At 41.2% G+C, this 27010-nt stretch overlaps 1 long non-coding RNA gene across 2 annotated transcripts; it reads left to right on the forward strand.

The window, feature by feature from the left end:
• The first annotated feature begins 737 nt into the window (after positions 1-737).
• Positions 738-25820, forward strand: LOC117070151. 2 transcript variants are annotated; one of them, XR_004431792.1, is made up of 3 exons: positions 738-2051; positions 11510-11788; positions 25731-25820. It is a non-coding gene; the product is annotated as an uncharacterized LOC117070151 (long non-coding RNA). The 2 variants fall into 2 exon arrangements; XR_004431793.1 differs by lacking the exon at positions 11510-11788 and having other exon boundaries at positions 738-1772; positions 1866-2051; positions 25731-25814.
• Positions 25821-27010: the final 1190 nt, after the last annotated feature.

A 27010-nucleotide genomic window follows, 5' to 3' on the forward strand; every position in this document is an offset into this window, starting at 1 on the left:
GATCATTCATGGAGACTGAACCTGACGTAAAGGCAAGAACATTTGATGGATTCTAAGCAAGGGAGGGACTGGGACATATTTGCACTCCAGGGTGAAGCATCAACAGAAAGGAAGCACCATTGGAGGTTAGGAGGCCAATTATGGAGCTCTCTCAGCAATCTGCACAAATGAGGCTGCTCTAAGACAGAGGTACCTGGAAAGGTGGGAAGAAAATAGAATTGAGAGAAATGAAGGAGCTTCTATTGGTGACTTCTTGGATGCTGGAGAGGCATGGAGAAGGGTGTCTGGGTCGCTGTACCCATCCAGGCACCATTCACAAGGTAGTGAGACTAAAAGGAGGATGAGGGTCAGGGGAGAGTTGAAAAGTCTGCTTTTATAATATATATTTTCCCACACTTTCTACCCAAATTCCAGTGAACTGGGTTTGATTGCAGGATGAAATTCGTCTTCTGGCAAGGAATTTTGGACACTCAATAAATGGACTTATCCAAGGCTTCCACCTGGTTATACCAAATATGGGAATATAATGGAGTTTTATTTGCTCTAGCACAGAGTTCCTTTAACTGAACTGTGAAAAGTTGAGTCCCTTTGACTGTACATCTACTCACTGGGCCTTAGAAGGCAGGATATATACCAGATGCTCCTTGGACAGAATTCCTTCCCTTATTCAGCACATGTTTATGAATGCCTCCTCTGAGCCAGGCATGCTTGAGATACTGGGAATTCAGCTGTGGAAGTTCAACTCTCAAGAAGCTCACATCTAGAGCGTGGAGTTACAGAAATCAGACTGGCATATGATACAGAAGGGACTAGGTACTATGGAGAGAAGTGAGCCAGGGAGGGGATAGCCTGTGTTGGAGTGGAGGCTACTTCTTTAGAGAGATGAGGGAAGGCCATTCGAATCTGATGCTGAGCAGAGATCAGGGATTTTGTATAAGGGAAGTGAGGGAGTGAGTCATGTGGCCACCTGAGGAGAGCATTCCAGGATAAGAAAACGGCAGGTGCAAAGGCACTGCTGCAGGGAGGTGTTCGATATTTCCAAGGAGTGTGGAGAAGTCCCGTGTGGTGGCTGCAGAGGGAGGAGGGGGAGGATGATGGGAGGTGAGAGTAGAGATGTCTGAGATACACCCTCAAGAGCCTTAGAGGCCATGCGAATTGCATGGGACCCACTGGAGGGAGCCATTCCCAGAGCCGTGACAGGTTGGGACCTGCCTGCAAAGGACCACATTCTGGCCATGGGGAAGGGCAGAAGCAGGAGACCAATTTGGAGGCTGGGGCCTGGGGCCTAGGACAGGCATGGTGAGCAGTGGTCAGTTTCTGAATCCATTCTCAGGGCAGACACAATAGGATTGGTGATTGATTGAATATGAAATGTGAGACAAAGACAAACGCCAAGGATGGCTCCAAGGGTTTTTCCTGAACAGCTGCCAGAATGAAGTTGGCATTGATTTAGGTGGAGGAAGAAAGGAGGGAGCAGGTTTGGGAGCTGGAGCTAGAGATTCATTTTTGAAAGTGTTAATTTGAGATGTTCAATTAGACACACAGTGGAGATGCCAAATAGACAATTATACAGGAGTCTGGTGCTGATGGAGACATCACCCTGAGGGTCCTTAGCATTTAAATGCTGTTTAAAACCAGGAGGTGAGATGAGCTCATCAAGGGAGAGAGAAGGGATAGAAGAGGGAGAGGGTCTGAGGACCCAGCCCTGGAGCATAGATAATTAACAGGCAGATGAAGAGAAACTGGGAGAGGAGACTGAGAAGGAAGAGCAGGTAAGAGAAAGAGGGCTAAGGGAGAGCCATGACCTACAATCAGGTCAAGAAGCATTTCTACAGGAGAGATTTATGCTGCTGATCTTCCAATAGATCGAGTAGTGTGGAGACCGCCGAGACCCAGCCACTGGAGACCATTAGCCTAGGGAGGTCACTGGTGGCCTTGCCAAGCCCTGTTTTGATTCTGGGTCCGGGAGACAGAGTGTAGTCAGAAGAGAGGAATCACAGACAGCCCAGTGCAGACAATAGGCAACTCTTTCAAAGAGTCATCTTATAAAGGTGAGTGGACAATCAGAGGAAACCTGGGGTGGGTAGGGGGCGGGTGGTGGCAGAGTTCATTTAAATGTGTTTGGTTTTTAGTGGGCAATATGACCACATTTTTCATGCTGATAGAATTCATTCTGGAGAGAAAGACACACTGATGACGTAGGAGTGATACCTTAGATCATTCACATGTTGGACTAATTAACAGGCACTGCATGTGTTAAGGAAGAGGAATTGGGGTTGTTCAAGAACTCCTGTAAATGGAGATCACCTGGCTAAGGGAGGGGCTGGTAAGAGTGGCTCATAAGCATTCAAAATAAATGTATTGGGGCTGTCCCTCAGGGAATGAGAAAATGTTGGATTCATGCTTTGTACTTTATATTACAGTGAATTCCAGATATATTAAATTTAAATGCTAAAGGGTAAAATTATAAAGGAACCACAGAAGAAATTTTAAATTTTAAAAGCAATCTTGGGGTATGGAAGACCTTCTGGAGCATGACACAAAAGCAGGGACCCCAAATGAAAATGCTGATAAATTCAACTTCATACAAGTAGAAAAATTCCACATAGCTAAAAATAATCGAAACATTAAAAAATACAGGGGAAATGTCTATAATTCATAAGATCAATAAATAGCTAATTTCAAAAACATATGAAGCTTTTACAAATCAATAAGATAAAGACAAGCTAAAGGGGAAAATGAAAAATGTTCCCAGATAGGCATTATAAAGTGGTATGACTTACATGGAAGACAGTCTGGCAATATCTTTTAAACTTAAAAATGCATGTACCTTTTTCCTAGAAATTTCATTATAGATATTTTCTCACAAATAAACTTCTACATGTGTGAAATAATGTTTACCCAGGAATCTTTGTGGCAGGATTGATTGTAATAGCGAAATATTGGAGGAAACCTAAAGGTGATCTATCAGTAGGAGGCTGGTTTTATTATAAATTGTAAGACAGCTATATAAGGGAATACTATGCAGTCATTAAAAAGAACAAGGCAGCTCTTATGTAGTTAGATTTCTGAGATACACTGTGAGAAGAGAGAGATCTAGAATACTTTGTTACATTTTTAAAATATATAAAACTGTTGAATCATACTCCACCATTTGTCACAGAAGCAATGTAGGAGTAAAAATAAATACACAGTCATGCCATGCCAAAAGTTGTGAGGTATGTTCCCTGCAGATGAGAACAGTGAGGAATCTCTGAAGCTGGAAGACATAAAGGGAAGGTGGAACACAAAACAGCAAAGCCGAGGACACGTGAGCCCTACAGGTGGGAGAAAAGCCCTCCTGCAGAACCTCTGATTAATTCCTATCCCAGAATTCAGGGAGGCCCTGGGAGAGAGTAGGTCTTCAATAGACAATTAACTGAAGACTTATGAGAAAATTGTTCTATTCTTCCATTTTCAGAGAGGCCAGTGTAGATGTATGATTTAATAGTTAGTCAGGACTAGGGCTCTCTGAATTTAGAGTCCTTAGAGGAATCACATAGAACTTTCTTAACTGGGTGAAGGTTATTAATCAGTGAGCTACAACAAATATCATATGTACTGATGAGATAACAGAAGGCTTCTCATCCATGGGGAATAAACCAAAGGTACACTACCAGTGCTGCTGTTTAATATTGCACTGAGCCTTGGTCAAGGCAGTAAGTCAAGATTTACAAATATAACAATTAGCTCCAGCCTAGGCAAAAAGAGTGAAACTCTGCCTCAAAAAACAAAACAATATAAAACAAAACCAAAAAATAATTAGATACTGGACAGAGATAACACTCTCATTAATTACAGATTGCTTATGACTGCTTAATGAAATCCTTTTATATTTAGCTACATTAAAAACCCTCTTGTTAGACAGTTCTAGTTAGGGCCAGGCACAGTGGTTCACGCCTGTAATCCCAACACGTTGGGAGACTGAGGCAGGCAGATCACCTGAGCTCAGAAGTTCAAGACCAACCTGGCTAAACATGATGAAACCCTGTCTCTGCTAAAAATAGAAAAATTAGCCGGCAAGGTGGCACACGACTGTAGTCTCTGCTACTCGGAAGGATGAGGCAGGAGAATTTCTTGAACCTGGGAGGCAGAGATTACAGTGAACTGAGCTTGCGCTACTGCACTCCAGCCTGGGTGACAGAGCAAGACTCCATCTCAAAAAAAAAAAAAAAAAAAGAAGGTTCCCGTTAGTTTTCAGTGGTTTCTTGATTTTTTTTCTAAGCAAAAGTACCTGTATACAGTGTTGAAACAAGTTAGAAAATAAAGTTAGATATTAGTACACATCTATTTCTGTTTCCTCTCTTTTCTCTTGCTCTCATTACATACACACTCACAAAGAAAGATGTTGACGGATTTAAGATCTAAATATGAAAGCCAAAACTATGAAACTATTAGGAGAAAATTTAAAAGAATACTTTTATAATCACTATTTTTCTCGGAGGACACAAGGGAAAAAACTGATCAACTGGCTACAAAAAAAAATACCAAAAACTTCTGCACCCTAAAACAATCATTAGATTAAAAATATTTACTTTTTTTAACAAAGTAAAATAACAGGAATAATCAGGGGCATCATTGGGTCAACGTATTGGTTGCAACTGATTAACATCCATGATATAAATTAATAAAATGATAAACAACTGAGTTAAAAATGAACAAAAGGTATAAATAGGCAATTCACAGAAAAAAAGAACAACTATTAATAGTGGTAATTTTGCTCAGCCTCACTGGTAAGCCAGAAAATGTAAATTAATGCTATAAGGCATGAATATATGTATATATATAATATACACATGTTATAGATTATACATTATATAACATATATAATGTATGTATATATTATATATAAATGTATATAGTCATATGTATTATATATAAATATATAATCATATGTATATTATATAGTTAGTTATGTAGACATATATTAGCTATGTAGAATATTATATATTATATATAGATAGTATATATTATATAACATGTATATATTATAATATACATATATTATATATAATATATATATTTATTATACATAGGTATATTTTGAGTTTTATTTTGTTATATAGGTAATAAAATAAAAGTTTATTTTATTATATAGGTAGACTCATGTCATGGGAGTTTGTTGTACATATTTCATCACCCAGGTATTAAGCCTAGTACCCACCGAACAGTTATTTTTTTTCTGCTTCTCTCTCTCTTCCCGCCCTCCACCCTCAAGTAGGCCCCAGGGTCTGTTGTTCTCCTCTTTGTTTTCATGAGTTCTCATAATTTAGCTCTCATTTATAGGTGATAATATGCAGTGTTTGACTTTCTGTTCCTGTGTTAGTTTGCTAAGGATAAAAACATCCAGCTCCATCCATGTTCAAGCAAAGACATGATCTTGTTGCTTTATATGGCTGTGTGGTATTCTATGGTGTATATGTACCACATTTTCTTAATCCTGTCTGTTATTGAAGAGCATTTAGGTTGATTCCATGTCTTTGCTATTGTGAATAGGGCTGCAATGAACATTTATGTGCATGTGTCTTTATGGTAGAATGATTTATATTCCTCTGGGTATATACCTAGTAGTGGGATTGCTGGGTTCAATAGCAGTTCTACTTTTAGCTCTTTGGGAAATTGCCATACTGTTTTCCACAATGATTGAACTAATTTATTATACTCCCACCAACAGTGTACAAGTGTTCCCTTTTCTCTGTAACCTTGCCAGCATCTGTTATTTTTGAACTTTTTATTACTAGTCATTCTGACTGGTATAAGAAGCACTGATATTTTTAACAAAAAATTACAGATAAAATGTAACCATCCTTGGTAAAGATGTGGGTAAATGGCTCTTTCACAAATTGTTTGCAGCAGTATAAAATGGTAGGAGCCACTTTGGAAGGAAATTGAAAGTATCAAAGTGTGTTCAACTTGCATATGCCTTTGAGCAAATGATTCTGTTTCTAGAAATGTAACCTATGTGAACATCCACACATGCCTCCCAAAATATATACAAGATATTCATCATTATTAATTGAATAATATAAAATGAAAACAACTTAAGTGTCTATTAATAGAGAATTATCAAATAAATTCTATTTTATTCACACTATGGGAAAGTCCATAGTCTATGCTCTAAAATGCTGTACATACTGCCTCTCAATTCAACTACACTGCCTTTGCATATTCCCAATAATGTGCCTTCTGAAACAGTAATTAATCAACTAATCAATCAGTTAATCCATCCATTCATTCATCCTTGCTTGCCTTAATTTTACAATCATTTATTTGAGCCAACTAGGAACCATGCAGTCTGCTATGTTCTAACGGATATAAAGATTTTTTTTTACGTCCTCAAAAAAAGTCTCAGGTGCATGCATGTTATAAGAAATTAATGTCACCCTGTTTATCATATGGAGGCTGCTCCTATCCCATAGTATTATTTATAAAAACATTCCACTGGAAATATCTTTCCTAGGCAATTGATGGAACATGGCTGAATCTAAATCTTGTTTTAGGCCCTTATTAGCAAAATAACTTTGCACAGGCTGCCAAAACTCACTAGCCCTCAGGCTTTTCATCTGTAAAATGGAGTAAGGGTACCAACTTTGCTATATCTTGGGAAAAGTTTAATGAAAGATGAACATGGCATGTAAAAGAAGTTAAACAAATGTTTTTTACTTGAAGTGTTACCCTCAAGGAACTCATATTCCAGACTGTGAGAAGACAGACAGCCAAAGATGTGATGACAGAATTGGGTAAAATAGTATCATGAGAGAGGTAATCACACGTAGGGGTGACACTGAAAATGTTTACCACGTAGTCTCACTTGCATACCAGCCAATGCAGGCACACTCATCAGTGACCAGCAGTACTGGTACAGGGCCCTAGAAGTCCTTTGATGGTCCAGGCATCAGCCCTTTGGGAGCTGGATCAACAGGAGGTGAGGTAGGAAATTTCTAGGGGGCAAAGGCCAGGGCAGTCAAGGCTATGGAGAAGGATTCTGGGTGTTGCATGAGTGGGGTTAGCACAGTGACAATTTCCAGTAGGTGTAGAGGTATTTTAATATTTTAAGCATTGGCTTGAATTTATTAATGCCAGAAGTAAGGAATGAATTGCAATTTTCCTTTCCTAAGTCTAATAAAAGGCACAAATGAGTAATAAAAATTATTTTGAAGTTTTGGACCAACAGTAACCAAATTAAGTAAAGCTTAACCTGGAGCCACAAAGTCCAAAGCTTGATGGCAAAGGGAAAAAACAGAAAGTCTTGGAGAGGACAGAGAGACCTCAGTGGGGATGGTTCCTAATAACCCCTCTCCACCCTCAGAAGCCACGCTAAGCTGTCAGAGCCCTTAAAATTCTCACTGTGTACCCACATCTTTCTTTATGTGTACCACATAAAGAAAGGGAGCTCTTTATCTGACAGGTAAGTGGAGATGGCTGTTGGAGAGACAGGTGTGAAACTAGACATGTGATCAACAGAGCAGTCACTCTCTTTATCCAAAGAGAGGACATGACAGCTACACAAGGAATTGGGGGTATTCTCAATGGGAGTAGGACCACACCCTACTCCCACACTGACCAGATGAAATGAGTCCTGATAAAGAATATTTAACAAATGCTTCGAGGGAGAGCTGAATGCAGGCATTCTTTTTGAAAGAAGAAAGAAAGGAAAATTAAAAAGCAGCATTCGTTTAGCATTCCCTGAACCTCTAACATGTTCTTGGGGTAGAGAAAATGAGTGGACTATGATATATTCACTCATCTGAAAATTATAGATCACTGAGAAAATAGTAACCCAGACTTTATCAGAACAAACAACGTGCCTAATCAGAGTTGGGCAAACATAAGCCAAATGGAAAATGCAATATGATCACCAAGTCAACCTCTTTTAGGTGCAAAAGTACCATGTATGTGGGGGTGGGGGCCAGAGGAACATGGTGTGAAAAATTAGAGGAAGCCAAGCTAGAAGAAAATACGGGATGAAAGGAAATTATTAGCATTGTTTTATGTTACAGAGCAATTTAGTAAGAATGAAAATTCGGGTTAGCTCAAGACAAAATGATCAAAGGCAATTAAATAGAAGAGAACTTTCAGATCACAGGACATAAGCAAAAACCCAGTTGTTACTGAACTGAAACATAAACTTGGTTAAAAATATGAAAAGATAACTGCAGACTGGGAGAAAATACTTGCAAATCATTTCTGCGGTAAAGAACTTACATTCAGAACATGTAAAGAGTACTCAAAATTGCATAAGAAAATAAGAAATCCAATTGTAAAAGAGGCAAAAGATTTACCAAAGTGAAATGAAAACTGTGTTCACACAAAAACTTACAGCCAAATGTTTAGGGAAGCTTTATTTGCAATCAGCCCAAACTGGAAATAACTCAAATGTCTCTCAAGAGAGGAATGGATAAACACACTGTGGTACATCCATAAAATGTAATAGTATAGAGCAATAAAAAGAACAAGTTACTGGCGCTGGCAACAACATGAGTGGATATCAAATGTATACACTAAATGAAAGAAGCCAAAGTCTACATAATATATGATCACATTTATATAATATTTTGGAAAAGGCAAAATGATATAGACAGAAAACAGATTGGTGGTTGCCAGGGCCCACAAAAGGGTGTGAGCAAATATTTTGAAGATGAATGATTGTTCTATATGTTGATTGCAGTCGTGGTTACGTGACTGTTTATCAATGTGAAGAACTCTGCATTAAAAGGGTGAATTTATGGCATGTAAATAATGCCTTAATAAGAAAATGAAAAATAATTTTAAAAAATAAATTAGAAACACCAAAGAACAGGGAAAAGTCTAAAAAATCAAATTAGTGATGTGAAGAAAAGACCTAATAAATATCACTGAGTAATGTGAATGATAAAGGCAAAATATTAAAATAGGAGAGAAACTAATAGGTTTGTGTACCGTTCAACATAAGGTAAAGTGATGTCTCTGAAACAAAACAAAAAACCCTACAAATGGAAAAATATGTTTGATATTTAACATTTTCTGAAAGAACAAATAACCATACCATATTTTTAAAAAATTGTTCCAGAATTCTTAATACTTAGACACTTACTAATTAAGTGTTTTATAAATACTCCTTTTCCCATGAACCCAGGCAGAAAAGTAAAATTGCTACTACAAAGAAAAAAATTCAACTGGCCTCAGGCTTTTCTACACTGATTGCCTGTACCAAAAAAATAGGAAGTCTTAAGGCAAAAAGACTCCTAAAAGAGTCACTTGGTTATTCATAGCCAAGGTGCCTTCAAAATCGAAAGGTAATAGGGAAACATTGTCAAACATGAAAGAACTCAAGTGAACATCTTTGAACCATTTTGGAAATTAAAAAACAAACAAGGCAGGGCGTAGTGGCTCATGTCTGTAATCCCAGCACTTTGGGAGGCTGAGGTGAGTGGATTGCTTGAGTCCAGTTTGAGACCAGCCTAGGCAGTATGGTGAAACCCCATCTATACAAAACACACAAATATTAGCCGGGCATGATGGTGCCTGCCCATAGTCCCAGCTACTCAAGAGTCAGAGGTAGGAGAGTTGTTTGAACCTGGGAGGCAGAGGTTGCAGTGAACCAAGATGGCACTACTGCACTCTAGCCTGGGCACAGAGAGAAACACTGTCTCAATAAAAATAAACAAATAAATAATTTTTAAAAATAAATGAATAAAAATAAAAACCAAAACAAACAACAAATAGCTCTGTGTAAGTCTCATCTAACCAAAGGGTTTTTTAAAAAGTAAAGTGAGGAGGAGAAAATATATTAAATGGCTTTGTAGTGAGGATTGAATCCATTTAAGTATAAAACTTGTTATTAATAATCATAAGAATTATGGGTTCAGATCATCTTGCAGACATGATGTGCCTGAAAAGTTATTTTAAAATGTTCTAAAATAACAAACAATTGGATCTTGGCAGAATTGCTACGAGCCCACATCTAAAACTGAAGCATAAAGATTTGCTTAAAATGGATCTGACTGTTACTTTGTTTTCCTTAATCTTCATTTTTTACTTTAGAAAGGTCTTTTTGGAAATAACACTTCTGTGGTAAAGAGACATTTATTTCAAAGTGAAGTGTCTCTTTAGTTAGTCCTTTCATTTTCAACATCAATTCAAATTCAGCTAAAATTAATACAATAATTTTGATAAAAATACAATCTATAGAATGGTCTAATATTTAGAACAGTTTTCCTAACTCGCTCTCCTTTTAGCTCTGTGTATGCATAGAAAGATACCTGTAGTCACAATAATATTAAAAATAGTAATAATATTTAACATTTATGTCACATATATTCTAGGTGTTTTACATGGGTTAGCTCATGACAGTAACCCCCGTGGTGTAAGTACTACCATCATCATCTTCATTTACATATGAGGAAACTGAGACACCATTGTGTCCTGCCTGGACACATGTGACTGGACCAGGAGAGACCCAGAAGCAGTCAGGCTGGCTCCTGCCTGGCTCCTGCTCTTTTCTGACGTGCTTAGTGACCTCCTAAAGGTTCATGGTGGCCAATTCTAAGAGAAGGAATATTTTTTTTCACTTTTATCCATGTATGTATTTTTCAATAATTGTCTGAATTCTTTTAGTTATGTGTATTTGTTTAAGTAAGAAAGCATAAGTTTTTTAAAAATTGTAAAGAGTTAGAAGTAAGTTTAAAATAGGCTAAGATATAAGTGGGATGTTGAAAATGTAGATGGATTTACTTCTATGAATTTGTATCTTAAATTTTTACATTTTAACATATTGAAGAAAAAATGAGTGATCTGATTTAAAGTGAGACTGACTCCCTTTTAGGCAGACCAGCCAAGTAGCCATTTCTCTTCGGTTTTAATTTCACTTTTCATTTTTATATTAGTAGTACTTGATCCTTTGCCTGTTAATTTCTCCCAAGTTCATTATTTAGAAATACATGTGTTCCTGCTTCTTCTCAAAGTGCATTGGTATCCACCAAGAAGAAGAGTGCTGTTTTTAAAGGGAGTGGAGTATAAATAATTACAGTGACAAAAAATGGGAAGGAAAAGATGCCTATGGGAAAAACATATTATTTTTAAATACTTGTTTTTGGAAGAACCAATGTCGGGTCTTCATAAACTTCATTACAGAGTTTATACAAGGTTCTGTCACCAACTCTCTCTGTTCATGTCTACTAAGCCTACTGAGAAAAATTTTAAGGTGCTTATCTTACATATTTATATAAATAACTTATTCATATAAATAAATATTTTATCATCATCCACAAATGACTGGATGCATTCTCAGTAAATCTGGGGAGTATTAGAGGTATAGATGTACTTCAATATTTAGGCTATCTAGTGAGCCAGAAATTATATCAAGAGACATGGGAGTCATTTCAGAGCAGCTGGAACTGAAGAAAACAGTTTATTAAATTCAGAAATTGAGTTTTGAGACCATCTAACTTAAAATTATAGCCTTTGAAACATAACCCCCAAATTTTTTCAGTTTTTTTAAAGAAGCCCCTTAAAAGGACAAGCAGTCACCTCCATTGCCACTAAGACATCGCTAGAGGCTGGTGTGAACCCTAAGCTGGGCCAGGAGAGAGGAAAAGCCCAGCGGTTTCATACTCATGCTGGGATTGGAAGTCACAGGACCAAACCCCATGGACAGCAGGCACTGTAACCCCGCTGCGTGGAGTCAGGACGATTCAAACCTGTGATTCACCTTAACCATGATGTGCCTGGGTGCTCTGGAAAGGGCAGCTGGAGACAGTGATAGAAACAGGTAATATATTCGGGGGTCAATATGGGGGTGCCCTCTGTGCCAAGCATGCATAATCCCCTCCAATCCTAACAATTGATCAATAAGGGAAATTTAATTATCCAGTGATGTTAATGAGCAAATAGAGGCTTGAAACGATGAAGAACATTTCTCCAGGTGACACGTGGAGAATGGCAGATGCAGCAGATAAACCAGGGCTGGTTGAGAGCGTGACTGTGGGGTTTTGAATCCCTGCTTCACCACTGACTAAGGTGTAGGCTTAGCATGTTTCTCAACTTTTCTGTAACTCGGTTTCCTAGTCTATAAAGTGCAGAAAATAATAGTATAATTGTTGTTGGGCTGTGATGAGGGTCAAACAAGCTAATAAATATAAACCTCTGGGTGGTGTTTGACAGGTGGAAGAGCCCAGAAAACAGGTACAATTATGGTGTCTCACGGTGCCACATACGCTCAGCTTCTTTCACGCTCCACATAGCCACAAGAAGATATTGGATGTCCCCCAGAAAAGTAATGTGATTGGCTTTTCAAAGCCTATACTGATTTTTCAAACTGCAAGGCCCTGAATTCAAGATTCCATGACTAGAAAATGCCTGGCACTTCCTTACAAGCCTCTAATATTGTCACTCAAATGATGGACAATGAAACTTGAGCAAGGATGGAGCTGGCAAACAGAAAATGGCAACTTTGCCATGATGATATGAGGCTCCCTGAAGGATTCTAAGTGGTGGCATTCTTGATAACCATGTTAGTCTGCTCTCATGCTGCTAATAAAGACATACCAGAGACTGGGTAATTTATAAAGGGAAGAGGTTTAATGGACTCACAGTTTCACATGGCTGAGGAGGCCTCACAATCATGGCAGAAGGCAGAGGAGAAGCAAAAGCATATTTTACACGGCAGCAGGCAAGCAGAAGTGCATGTGCAGGGCAACTCCCCTTTATAAAACCATCAGATCTCATGAGACTTATTCACTCTCAGGAGAACAGCACAGGAAAGACCTACCCCCATGATTCAATTACCTCCCACCTGGTCACTCCCACAACACAGTGGAATTATGGGAGCTACAATTCGAGATTTGGGTCAGGACACAGCCAAATTATCAGTGACTAATTTGGCTTCCCCCACACCCATTGACTCTGTCATAGCCTTGATCTCTGGGACTGTCCCCCTCTCTGAAGGTGCTCAGAGTCTCGCATAGTCAAAGCCACTTGGTCTTCTGTTGAATGTCACTAAGGAGTCACAAGACAAAGGCTAGGCAGAGAGCATTAGGCTGTGTATGTAGCGCACCAACCGACTGAACTATGCTAATGAATCAGTAACTTTTTTGTTCAGGTAGACAATTGATGATTGGGGTTGTTGTTTTACCTGGATGAAAGATGGGTGTTTTAGACACCTCTTTGTATTGGTGTCGTCATTTCTTTAGCAACATTACTAAACACTGGCATTTTTCTTGTGTCCTATTGACTTGGTTGACATGACTATAAACACTTATCCCTTGTTACGTGTTCATTTTCCACTGGAATAAATTTGGAAAAAGAAAAAAAAAAGAAGAAAAGCTGGTCTATTTTTGACTAAGTAGTGAAAATAGAGACTGAGAGATAAGTTCAGTATTTCCTGGGGGATTAAGATAGAAGCTACAGGGGATTCCAGAGTCATTCCAGAAACATAAAGAAAAAGCAGGTGAAAAGAAGGGCTCAGAGTAATGTCCCTGCATCAGCTAGTGGTGTGTATCACTCTTTAAGCATCAGGGCCAATACTCAGCCATCTCAAATGGAGAGGAGGGTGGACTCACAGAGAAAGAGAGGAGAAATATTCTATTAATATTTGAGGCTTTCCAGAGGGATGCTTTTGGCAATGGGGAATTGCCTAACTGAGGAGTTCTTTGACTCCTTCTCACATCATGGAGATATTGTTATGTTTATGAGATACCATTAATCCCCTCTCTATGTCAGCCTTTCCCCTTGGCTTAAAGTGAGACTTCCTCTCTGCCTGTTCTAAATGGGAACGATGCCTCTGTTGGCAAATTTGCAATAGGCCCTGTGATCAGGCAGTTCTCTCCCACACAGTAGTTGAACCAATCTTTGTGGGTGAGTAATGGAGGTGTCTGGAGTCTGTACAGTTACAGCTTAGAGGATGTCATACCTCATGCCTCTCACGGAATTTCTTCCCCAAGGCAGTGGGGACAATCATGCACTTGATCCCTTGTTCCAGGAACATCCAAACTTGGCATCAGTTCTTGCAGTCTAATGCTCCATTGTATCCAGGTGAACCTGAGCAGGTTTGCTACCTTTGTCACCCAGAAAGTTCCCATGCCTTCCAGTTGGTCTTCTTGCCTGCCACAGTTCAGTCTTACCAATACCCTAAATTGCAACTCTGAACACTCCTCCCCATGCTCCGACCCGTCTGTTGACTCCACAGCCCTTTTATTTGTCCACCTCACATACTGTGCTCCTGTAAGACCAAGCTGCTGGAATTCCCCACACGCTATAGGGCTCTAGGTTTCCATGCCTTTATTTACAATCCTGCCTCTTCCTGGGATTCTCCTCTTTTATCTGTCATCATCAGGCCGGTTCTTAATCATCTTTCAGGTATGAATTCAGACATGATACTCTCCAGGAAGCTTTTCTTAAACTCCTGGGTTAATCCCCAGGCACCCTGGGCATTATTCCACATTAACACTAATCTGGAGATTATGCACCCATCTTCTTGTGAAATTTTCTTGGGCAGTGACCTTGTGTTATTTGTTCCTGAGTACCTAGCACCTGACCCCAGTGCCTGATGCTTAGTAGAGACTCACAGAGTGTTCGTTGAACTGATATGGTTTTGATTCCCATGGTAACACATCCTGATCAGATCCGTGTCAACAAGTCCGTCCCTTTTATTTGCACAGCCCTTGAACTTATCATGAGGTGAAGTCATCACGGTATGGAGTTGAGGTTTGAGATGACCCACAACTTCCCCTGGAACCCAGATCCAATGCTGAGCACAGCAAAGGGAGACTCCCCTCCGTGCCTTGGGAGATCGTGAGCGAGATGTTGGAACTTTGCTTCCTCTGGTCCCTGGTCATTGATAGATGGTTTCCTCTTGCCCCGTTTGTATGCTCTGTGGTCTCCCGTGCCTTCTGGCCATCCAGGGCATGGGGTGTGAGCTGGCTGCTGCCCTTCAGAGGCTCCAGCAGGCTTGGGAAACAGCCTTCTAGTGTGGGCTGTGGCCAAAGTCTTCCCCAGACTGTGCCTGAGTGAGGAAGGGCAACAGAGGCCCTTTGTGTCCCAGGTTCTTCCCACCTCCCCTCCCCTTCCTGCCTTATGCTTCCCAGCTGAGGGAAAGTGCAGGATTGGGGGGGCACCCAGAAAGCTACCCTGGACAACTGGTGTACAGCCCTCCTTAGGAAGGGGACAATGGACAGCTTCTGAGTGTGAGCAGCTACCCCCTTACCACACACACACGCCCCACACCCATCACATACATACGCATTGCATATACCACACATGTTACATACGCCATACACCACACACATCCGATATATTCCACATACCACACACATCACATACACACGCATCACATACACCACACGTTACATACACCCCACACCACACACACCCAATATATACCACACACCACATACCATACACACCACATACACATGCATCACATATACCACCACTCATGTTACATACACCACACACTACGCATACACAATATATACCACATACCACATACCACACACCACATACACATGCATCACATACACCACCACTCATGTTACATACACCACACACTACGCACACACAATATATACCACACACACCACATACACATGTATCACATACACCACACATGTTACATACACCCCACACCACACACACCCAATATATACCACACACCACATACCACACACACCACATACACATGTATCACATACACCACACATGTTACATACACCCCACACCACACACAACCAATATATACCACACACCACATACCACACGCACCACATACACATGCATCACATACACAACCACTCATGCTACATACACCACACACCACACACACACCCAATATATACCACATACCACATACCACATACACCACATACAAATGCATCACATACACCACCACTCATGTTACATACACCACACACACCCAATATATACCACACACCACATACACACACACCACATACACATGTATCACATACACCACACATGTTACATACACCCCACACCACACACACACCCAATATATACCACACACCACATACCACACGCACCACATACACATGCATCACATACACAACCACTCATGCTACATACACCACACACCACACACACACCCAATATATACCACATACCACATACCACATACACCACATACAAATGCATCACATACACCACCACTCATGTTACATACACCACACACACCCAATATATACCACACACCACATACCACACACACCACATACACATGCATCACATACACCACCACTCATGTTACATACACCACACACCACGCACACACAATATATACCACACACCACATGCCACACACACCACATACACATACATCACATACACCACCACTCATGTTACATACACCACACACCACACACACCCAATATATACCACACACCACATATCACACACACCACATACAGATGTATCACATGCATCACATACATAACACATGTTACATACACCACACACCACACACATGCCCAGTATATACCACAAACCACATACCACACACACCATATACACATGCATCACATAACCACACATGTTACATACACCCCATACCACACAAGCCCAATATATACCACATACCACATACACACATCACATGCACCACACATGTTACGTACACCACACATCACACACATACCCAATGTACACCACGCACACCACATACACACATCACGTACACCAGACATGTAACACGCACCACACATGCTACACACACATCCAGTATATACCACACACACCACATACACAGACATCACATACACCACACGTTACATACACCACACACCAAACACACCACACGTACACCCAATGTACACCAAACACACCACATACACACACATTGCATACACTACACATTACATACACCACACACCACACATACATCCAATGTATACCACACACACCACATACACACACATCATATACACCACACACCACACACACACCCAATATATACCATACATATCACACACCCAATATACTCCACACACACCACATACACATATATCACATACACCACCCACAGTATACACAGCACACACAGCACATACACTTCCCTCCTATATACACCACATGAACACCATGCACACCACATACACACATCACATATGTGTATGCTCTGTGGTCTCCTGTGCCTTCTGGCCATCCAGGGCATGGGGTATGAGCTGGCTGCTGCCATTCAGAGGCTATATACACACATGTATGTGGTGTATATAGGCAAGAAAACCATGCCTGTGTCCTCCTGACTCACATACAAGTGAGTCATCTATTGTGCACATATGTGGATGTTATAAATTGGTTTATTCCAGCCAATTCCCCTATTACAGAGCATAGGAATATTACTTGGACTCTGTTTCTCAAACTCAATAAAGTGATAGAAACCATTATCTTTATTCAAATACAAAAGAAACGTTGAGATTTTACGACTCCATAACTACTTTTACGACTCCTGGCATAAGAGTCACTTTGGAAATCAATCTCATGCTCCAGCCTCCCTGACCTGTGGCAGACTCTATTGCATTCCTACAACCAAGTGGCCAGTGAAGATGAAAGCGATTCTTTTGTCTGAGGAGCTGGTCATGGGAGCGTATCAACCACAGACATGCCCTCAAGTAGGAGCGGGGCTGCCAAAGCATTGCAAATGTGTGTGTGGCGTGTGTGGCATGCGGGTGTGGTGTGGTATGTGTGTGAGGGGGTGAGTGGTATAGGGTGTATGTGATATGTGTGTGTGTTGTGTGTGTGGTATAGTGTGTGTGGCTTGTATGAATACTATGTGTGTAGAGTGTGGGTATGTGATTATGTGGGGGCCTGAGTGGGTGTGTGGTGTGTGTGAATGTGGTGTGTGTGAGTGTGATGTGTGTGGTGTGTGTCATGTATGGTGTAGGGTGTGTGCAGTGTACATGAGGTGTGTGAGTGGTGTGGGTGATTGTGGTGCAGGATGGGTGTGATGTAGTGTGTGTAGTGTATGTATGTGAGGTATGGGCGTGTGATATGTATGTGTGTGTGGTGTATATGGAGTGTGTGTATGTGTGGTGTGTATGTGTGTGTGGTGTGTGTATAAGACTGGTTTGTATCATTGATTCTAAGACTTTCCTCATGCTCCTGCTGAGTGTTCCAGGAACAGCCAAAGGAAGGTGCTGTGTTCTTCCTCCTACATTTAGGTGAAGGATGGGATCCCATGTGGATTTTAAAACCCACAGCTGCAGGCATAAATTAATCTGTGGAGTTGGGTCTAGCCATGCTAGGGCATGGGAACTCCCGGCCTCCCTCTGTGCTGGGTTTGTCTGTTGACCATGGTCACTTCAGAACAAAACGTTGCCTTCAAAACAAGGGGGCAAATTGGAGTCAACCTGGAAAATGCTTATGGCTGTCTTTTTTCTTTTTCTTTTCTTTTCTTTTTTTTTTTTTTTGAGACAGAGTCTCACTCTGTCGCCAGGTTGGAGTGCAGTGGCGTGATCTCTGCTCACTGCAACCTCTGCGGCCTGGGTTTAAGTGATCCCCCTGCCTCAGCCTCCTGAGTAGCTGGGACTACAGGCACCTGCTGCCACACCTGGCTAATTTTTTTGTATTTTAGTAGGGATGAGATTTCACCATATTGGCCAGGATGATCTTGATCTCCTGACATCGTGATCCGCCCACCTCGGCCTCCCAAAGTGCTGAGATTATAGGCATGAACCACCGTGCCCAGCCCTGCTGGCTGTCTTCTATTTTAGCTTACACTGAGGAAGAAAGAACTTCTGAATTTTTTATCACCCAAACATGCCATTTAGAAGAACTGGTATATTAGTTTGCTAGGGCTTCCATCACAAAGTACCACAGAATGGGTGGCTGAAACAACAGAAGTTTACTTACTCACAGCTCTGGAGGCTGGAAGGCTGAGATCAAGGTGTCAGCAGGGCAGGTTCTCCTGAGGTCTGTCCCCTTGGCTTGCAAATGGTGGTCTACATGTCTTTCCTCGGTGCGTGTCTGTGTCAGATATCCTCTTCTTATAAGAACACCAATTATGTTGGATTAGAACCCACACTAAAGACCTCATTTTATGTAATCCCAGGACTTTGGGAGGCCGAGGTAGGCAGATCACTTGAGGTCAGGAGTTTGAGACCAGCCTGGCCAATATGGTGAGACCCCGTCTCTACTAAAAATACAAAAATTAGCCAGACAAGGTGGCAGGCGCCTGTAATCCCAGCTACTCGGGAGGATGAGGCATGAGAATTGCTTGAACCCAGGAGGCAGAGGTTGCAGTGAGCTGAGATCACACCACTGCACTGCAGCCTGGGCGACAGAGTGAGACTCCATCTCAAAAAAATAAAATAAATAAATAAATAATAAATAAGACCTCATTTTAATTTTAAAGACCTTACCTCCAAATATAGTCACATTCTGAGGCACTGGGGGTTAGGACTTCCACATAAAAAGTATGGGGAGGTGGGCACAACTTAGTCCATAACAGCCCATGAATTATTCCTCCTACAATTTTGTTAAAGGCTTTGTTTTTATCAAAAGAAAAGAAGCTTTAAATTAGAGGAATTATTTGCCATAGAAGCCACTTCCTGTCAAAGTCATTCTTTCCCAAGGGAGTTTCCCAGACACCTCCTTTGGGTTTCATTAAGAGCAATAAGTCTGTGTCTCTACGTTTCATGGTGTGGCCCTGGGGACAGAGTATAATTGTGCTGTCTTGTTTAGCTCAACAAAGACAGAGCAGTTGCCCATTAAATTCTGTTATACTTTATAGAATGAATAGATTAGATGGAATTTGGTGGTGAATTATTTGGGGAATGGTAGAAAGTGGTTTTTAAGTTGCAGGCAAATCGTGTGTGTTATGGGAGTGACATGATCACCAAGCCTCCCAACCTGTTCCAGGCATATGGACCTGGACTCCTTCCCAGCAGACTGGATGGGAAATTTCCCATTAACCCAGCCCTGCTGCTAGTGCTCCAAACACTTTGGGAATTCCCGGAAAGCCCTGCAGCACAATAACTTACATGCCAACAAATTCTTAAACTTTAGCTTTTAGACAGCACTAGTCATTGTGCAGAGCCAAATTGAGTGAAGAATGAGGGATCAGACTGAGTTATTCTGCAGTCGTCAAAAAGTAGATTCCACTGAGTCATCACATTTGTTTTCGTGCTGCCTCTGAAGATAATTCCAAGAGATGGTTTGGAAAAACTGTTTGTGAACAATGTCAATCAATGGGCCTGCAGGAATTGTGTAACCTCTGAAGGCCATAGCACTAACTTTATTTACATGGTGTTCGTTTTTTAAAAATCAGCTTTAATTCTTTTCCCCTTTGCAAATAAAGAGGAGCAAAGATTTTTTTGAGAACCTTCTCTGGTCCCAGAAATATGCTAAGCACTAGGTAAGTAAGGAGGAACATAGCAACTCTAGTCCCCAAGCCATAGATACATAACATAGGCACAGGTGTCCAGTGTGACAAATATCATCATAGTAGTACACCCTGTCTGGAGCTGAAGTGGAGCAAAGAACATTATAGTGCTCCTTTCTTTCTCTGGCATGGAGAGAGGGCCAGAAAGAGGTGGGAGGGAACAGAGTGTGCTGTTACACTAAATCAACCTTCTGCCCAACCTTGACAGCAGCCATTCTACAGATAGTTTTTTTTGTTTGTTTGTTTGTTTGTTTTTTTACTTTTAGCTCTTGTGAAACTCCACGTCTATTGAACTAAGCTTGAGTGCATTTTGATATCAAATAAGAGAGTGGTGGACAACACTGCAGGTCCCAGGTGTCTAGCCCCAGTGCAGAGGAGAGGTGGGCTCCCTGCATACTCCAATCTTGGAGAAAGGAACGCTCGATCAGGACACACAGGCCACCTGTGCAGATGTTGAGTCGGCAACCTCACTCTGGATTCCCTTTTCCCACTCACTCTCCCTGTGTCCCATTAGGAGTCTGGGAATTCCAATATCGGTCAGGACAATGGTCCTTGGCTTGGTCTCAGGTATGGTCTTTCATGAAGGCAGCTCTTGCAGAGTGGCAGCCCTGACCGAGTGATGCCTGTTGCTTGGAGGGGGCTGGTGGATCTCATCCTGGATTCTTAAATACACAATCTCACATCTGTATATATATCTACTCTTTCATATCTTTCCCCAGGCTCATAATGTGAAGTTAAAAAAGCAAATGGTCTGTGATAAGAAAACTGGATACAACTGGAATGTCCACCCCGAGGGTGCTAGTGAAATTCGTTATTCTACATTCATACCTGAACTATTACATTGCTGTAAAGATTGTGTTGATGAAGAACCTTCCAGATTCCAGCATAGTGATTGAAAAAGGCAGGTTACATGATTGAGATCACATGGGGATCTCAATGATGTTTAAATAAACAAAATATGAATATGGCAATTTATCTCTGAGTGGAGGATTGTTGATTTGTTCATTTTACTTCATTTTCTGCATGTTACATAAACAATGAAAGTTATTGAATTATTTGTAAAGTAACAAGTCCACCGAGCCAAGTATCGAAGGATTCTCTGGCCTTGAGGATAACCTCTGGAGGTTAGGTCTCTCTCAGGGCAAATATTTGCATCTTTCCTTCTTTCTCCTCCCCACACTGCCCTCCTATCACTCCCTGGCTACATCTTAAACCAGAGAAAGTGACACAAGCCACAAACCAAACCCACTGGGAATGAGCCCACACCAGTGAAACGCCCCTAGTCCTTCCTGTAGAGTGTTCTGGCTCTTTAAGAATGCATTCACCCAGGGAATATTTATTGAACAAATACTATATTCCAGGCACAGCTCTCGGCAAGGACAAAATCCCTGCCTTCATTTCCACCTTTTTCTCTCTCTGTTAAATAGTATCAGTCTTCACTTTGAGCTTCACTCTCCTGTTGTCTACATGGCAGAGAAGGGATGAGGGAGGAACCAAAACTAATGTTACAAGAGCATCCACTATTATCTCATGGAATTGCACATAATAACCATGTGAGGATTTTACAAAAGAGGAAACAAGCTCAGAGAGGTTAAGTAATTTATTCAAGGCCACACTGCAGTTAAAAGGCAGAACATGGCCAAGCTGCTTTTCCTATGGCACTATCTTGCCACTTCAGAGGAGCATTAAAATGTCAAATTCTTTTATTCCAGGCTCAGCTTTGTATTCCACTAATTTTAGTAAGACATCTCTACTTAGGCACTCACCAGAATCTTAAGATACATCAGATTTGGGGGAGGATTGTTGCTGTTTTGGGGTTCAAACAATATATATATTTTTGAGACAGAGTCTTGCTCTGTCGTCCAAGCAGTGGCATGATCTCGGCTCACTGCAACCTCCGCCTTTTGGGTTACAGCAATTCGCTGTTCAGCCTCCCAAGTAGCTGGGACTACAGGTGCATGTCATCATGTCTAGTTAATTTTTGTATTTTTAGTAGAGATGGGGTTTCACCATGTTGGCCAAGCTGGTCTTGAACTCCTGAGCTCAGGTGATCCACCGGCCTCAGCCTCCCAAAGTGTTGGGATTATAGGAGTGAGCCACCATGCCTGGCCACAAACAATTTTTAATTTCTGTAAACAACAAAACAAAGCTAAGAAATTTCTAGATTTTATTTTCTCTCTGTCTGTCTGTCTGTCTCTCTCTCTCTTTCTCAAGACCTCACCAGCCAGTCATCTTCTATGACGTGTTTGCATGTGAGGGGCCATCTTCTCAGATAGAATTTTCAGGGGCCGGTCTGAGTTAGAGGAGCATCGGGCCCTCCTTCTGTGCAGGGCCCAGCTGGCTGATGAATGGGCTCCTGCTTCTCTTCAGGCTCCTCCCCTCGCCTCTCCTCCTCATTTCCTATTGTCCAGTGTACTCTGCCAAGCTCTTTTGCATCTTGAATCTTTGCACCTGCTTTTTGCAGGGAAGACTGTCTCTCTGGCCCTCTGGTGGCTGGCTTCTTGCATCATCCCTATCTCAGCTCATATGCTATCCTTTGACAAGCCTTCCCTGGTCCTCTTCAAAGGAGACTACCCTCAACCTGCCACTCCCTTCCCCTTTCCTTGTGTATCTTCTTCACCGTGTCAGGCACTACTTGCAATATTTATTTGTTTGTTCATCTACTTATTGTCTGTCTTTTTCTCGTTCATTTGTTTGTTCATCTATTCATTGTCTGTCTCTTCCCGAAGAGACTGAAAGCTTTGTGGTTGTTTTGGTCCCTGCAGCAATTAGAACAGTACCTGGCATACACAAGACACTCAAAAATATTTTTGAATGAGGAACTTGGCTCCAGAAGTCATAAGAATAACTTTGTTCCAAAACATTCAGGCTGCAGCCAGAAAGGGTGAGCTTGAAGCAGTGAGCTGGGAGATAATGAAACCAAAACACCATTGTCAGGAAGCTTAAGAACAAGACCACCTTTTAAGTATCTAGAAATTCCTACTAATTTCTTTGACACCTTGTTCCCCAACCTACCTGAAGGCTGAAACTGAAAGGCTTTTTTCCCAGCCATCTTGACCACAGGATCAGTTTTCTCCATGAACGTAAAGACAAAAATCACTGTGACACCAACAAACAGATTTTTTAAAAAGTGAAATCTATGTTTCATGTAAATAATGTGCTACTGCCTGCCATCAAGTTCTCTTCCCTCGTTTTCCTTTTCAAAGACTTAACCCCTTTCCCAAAGGGGCCTGTGCTCAGGTTTCTTGACTCCACACCAATCACTTCTGTTGTGTAAGGCAAACTGATCACCTTTCACAATGAGACAAGAAGTGATTTAAATCAGATGGTGACCCAATGACAATGTCTGTGCTGTGTCCCATGGAGAAAACCAAAGCTGAAATCCAGTAACAGGTGATAGGAAGGTGTGGAGATAGAAACTGACCTGAATTCTGAAAAACAACATGAGAAAAGGAAGTCTGAGAACCAGCTGGTGTTCTTCCAAAACCTGTTCATTGTGTAAATTCCTAGAAGATAGTGTGACACTCAGAAACAGGCTGGAGTGACACACCCAAACAATTATGCAACCTAGATCTGCCAAGGCAGGCAGACAAACTCAGCAGCCTGGAGAATGGAGGACAGAGTCCAGACTTGGTGAGCCAAGTTTTCTTCTGTTTGTTTTGCTGTTGCTGTTTTTGTTCTTGTTGACCTATTAAGTTCTATGATGAGACCAAATGTTTAAGAAGTGTCTTCTATCCTAAAACTTGCCTCTCAGCAACAACAACAGCAATTATTTTTGACCACTTACTATCAGAAAACACTGCTTTAGGCTGTGGAAATGCAATAGTAGAAAAGCCAGGCATAACCCCTATCCCCATGGAGGCACTATCTCCATACAAGGGCAGAGGACCTGCAAGCCCTGAGGTCTACAGTTGAGGTTCCTCTCTGCAGGACAGTTGCACTTCAGGTCATGCTGCAGTATGAGAGAAGGTACTGGGACATCTTAAGTTTCTAATGCTCACACCTGTCCCAGTGAAGCATTTCTACAAAGTAATCACCACCCCCCTCACACCCTCAGCAACGTCATGAAGTCATACATCTCCTTGGTTTGAAATATTGGAGTAAAAAATGATTAAACAGTATGTCTCAATGGAAAGTTGAGACATGTGTGCATTCTCTATCCTCAAACATTCCTGGAACGCCCCCCCCACTTTATGATTTTTTTATGGTTTGCCTATCAGAAATAGAAATCTATGCTAAAACTCTTAAAGAGTTTAATTCTTAGATTTATAAGAGTAAGAGCATATAAGAAATTATTCTTTGACAGTTCTCATTGCTAGCAACAAAGTTTTTAGGTTCCAAAGAGGTGTTTCCTTAGAAACTAAACAGTGTGAACCATGAACGGAGAAGATGGTGTGGGAGAACAAATGGGGATGAGGTATGAGGAAAGCCAAATGCTAATCCTGGTGTGTCACTGATGTGACTTGGACAGTGCCACCCCACTGGACCTCTGCTTCCTCTAGGGAAAAAGTGCTCTCTGGGGGTTCTCTGAGGTTATTCCTGGAGTTCAGGTTCTATGAGTCTGGAAAGAGCAAAAATGTCTCACACACGCTACTTAATGTTGTCTAAGTGATAAATAGCAGATTTTTTTTTTTTTTTCTGAGATAGTGTCTTGCTCTGTTGCCCAGGCTGGAGTGCAGTGGTGCGATCTTAGCTCACTGCAACCTCTGCCTGCCAGGTTCAAGCAATTCTCCTGCCTCAGCTTCCCAAGTAGCTGAGATTATAGGTGTGCACCACCACACCCAGATAATTTTTGTATTTTTAGGAGAGATGGAATTTTGCCCTGTTGGCCAGGCTGCTTTTGAACTCCTGGCCTCAAGTGATCTGCCAGCCTCGGCCTTCCAAAGTGCTGAGATTACAGGTGTGAGCCACTGCACCCGGCCTAAGTAGCACATCTTTACCAGATAATCCATTAAATTTGAAAAAATCCATAATAAATAAGTGACATTTGTCAAAAGCATATAATGTGTAAAGCAGTGGGCTATCAGCCTTTCCACACAAACTCTTTCCTTTAAATTTCATGGCAACCCAATGATAAAAGTGGCATTAGAATTCCTCTTTTTTTTTTCTTAAGTACATGTGGAAACTGAAGCTTAGAAAATTGCTATGACTCAACAAAAGTGACAAAGCTGGAAACTGACAGAAATAAGCCCAGGTGTTGGACTGTAGCTACAGAGTCCCTCATAAGGGAAGCTCTTTCGGGAGCAGTTTGCCTGACTATGAATGGTGTCCTCCAGCTCTTGAAGGAAGGAACTGAGATCATATCTCTCTCTTTCGCCAGGTTTCACATACAGAAGCAGCTTCATGGACCCATCCAACAGGAAGGGATTTCTTACAGGCAAGCCAAGAAGTTATCTTGCAGCTGACTTTCAGTTATGCATAACTACCACCCATCCGGGACCCAGTGATTGGGCAAAGGAGCTCGGACATCACACAATAATGGCCCAGTGACTCGTCTAATTGCCTACGTGCCAATGCCATAGTATTACAACATTCTGGTGGCCTGACTTACTTGACTAATCATATTTCAAAGGGCATGTCTCTGAGATGCCACACGAGATATTTTGAAGGATTCGATATTGCTGGATTGAGTCATATGTGGGAAAGAGAGAAGAGGGCTCACTGGATTCCTCTCTGGTAGCAAGTGATTTGGTGGGAGTGAAGCCCTGAGAAGAGACTGTCTGGGAGGATCAACCAAAAGCCTTAAAACAAAGGAGTGACTTTCAGAGATTGGCTAAGGATACAATCATTAAAATCATTTATTCAGTCACCATTTTTGGAGCTCACTGTTAGGCAGGCAAAGATACATAAGAGAAGTTGCTTACTTTCATGATCAAGTTGGAGACAGCAGTTATCAGAACACTCTCAGTATTTCTGGGAAATCCTTCAAGTTATGTCACATGGGGTACCTCTTTCTTTGAGCTCAGATCACCCTATCTCCCACTCTGGTTACATAACCACTCTGAACTGCAGTTTCATCTTCTGTAAATTGGGAATAATGAGTTCTACCTCATTTTTAAGTGAGCTGCTTAATGTGAAAGTAATTTTCAGATGATTTAATGTGAAGGAATATAAATACATTGGAAGTATTTGGGGAATCCATGAAGAGATTTACTTCCTTCTTTCATATTCTGAGATCTTACTTTGCAGTCTTACAGGCATGCACGTGCTTTTTTTTTTTTTTTAAGTTGATTAATTAAAATTATCTCCTGCTTTTGTTCTTAAAATGAGATATACTCCATTTTTATAGATTTGTCAAGGTTGCAAAGCTTCAGAATTCCTAAGTCAGCTGTGACTATTGGATAATACCAAACCAAAGCATTGAGGGTTCCTTTAAAAACCAAAAAGTCTGTTTCAGGGCTGAGACAATGAGGATTTCGGATATCTTTATAGGTGCAAGAAGCAGGCAAGGGAGCCTTGGAATTATTGACAAGAGCCTTTGTAAACACCTTCCAACCAGTTTTCTTCACAGTTACCACGAAAGGAACAGGCTTGTGAGAGGGCCACAAAGGAGCTTAGGTTTCCTGACAAACTCTGAATGGCCTTCCCTGTATTACCAAC

The sequence above is a fragment of the Trachypithecus francoisi genome, unplaced genomic scaffold (genome assembly GCF_009764315.1).
Source record: "Trachypithecus francoisi isolate TF-2019V2 unplaced genomic scaffold, Tfra_2.0 Lachesis_group3, whole genome shotgun sequence".
NCBI classification, from domain to species: Eukaryota; Metazoa; Chordata; class Mammalia; order Primates; family Cercopithecidae; genus Trachypithecus; species Trachypithecus francoisi.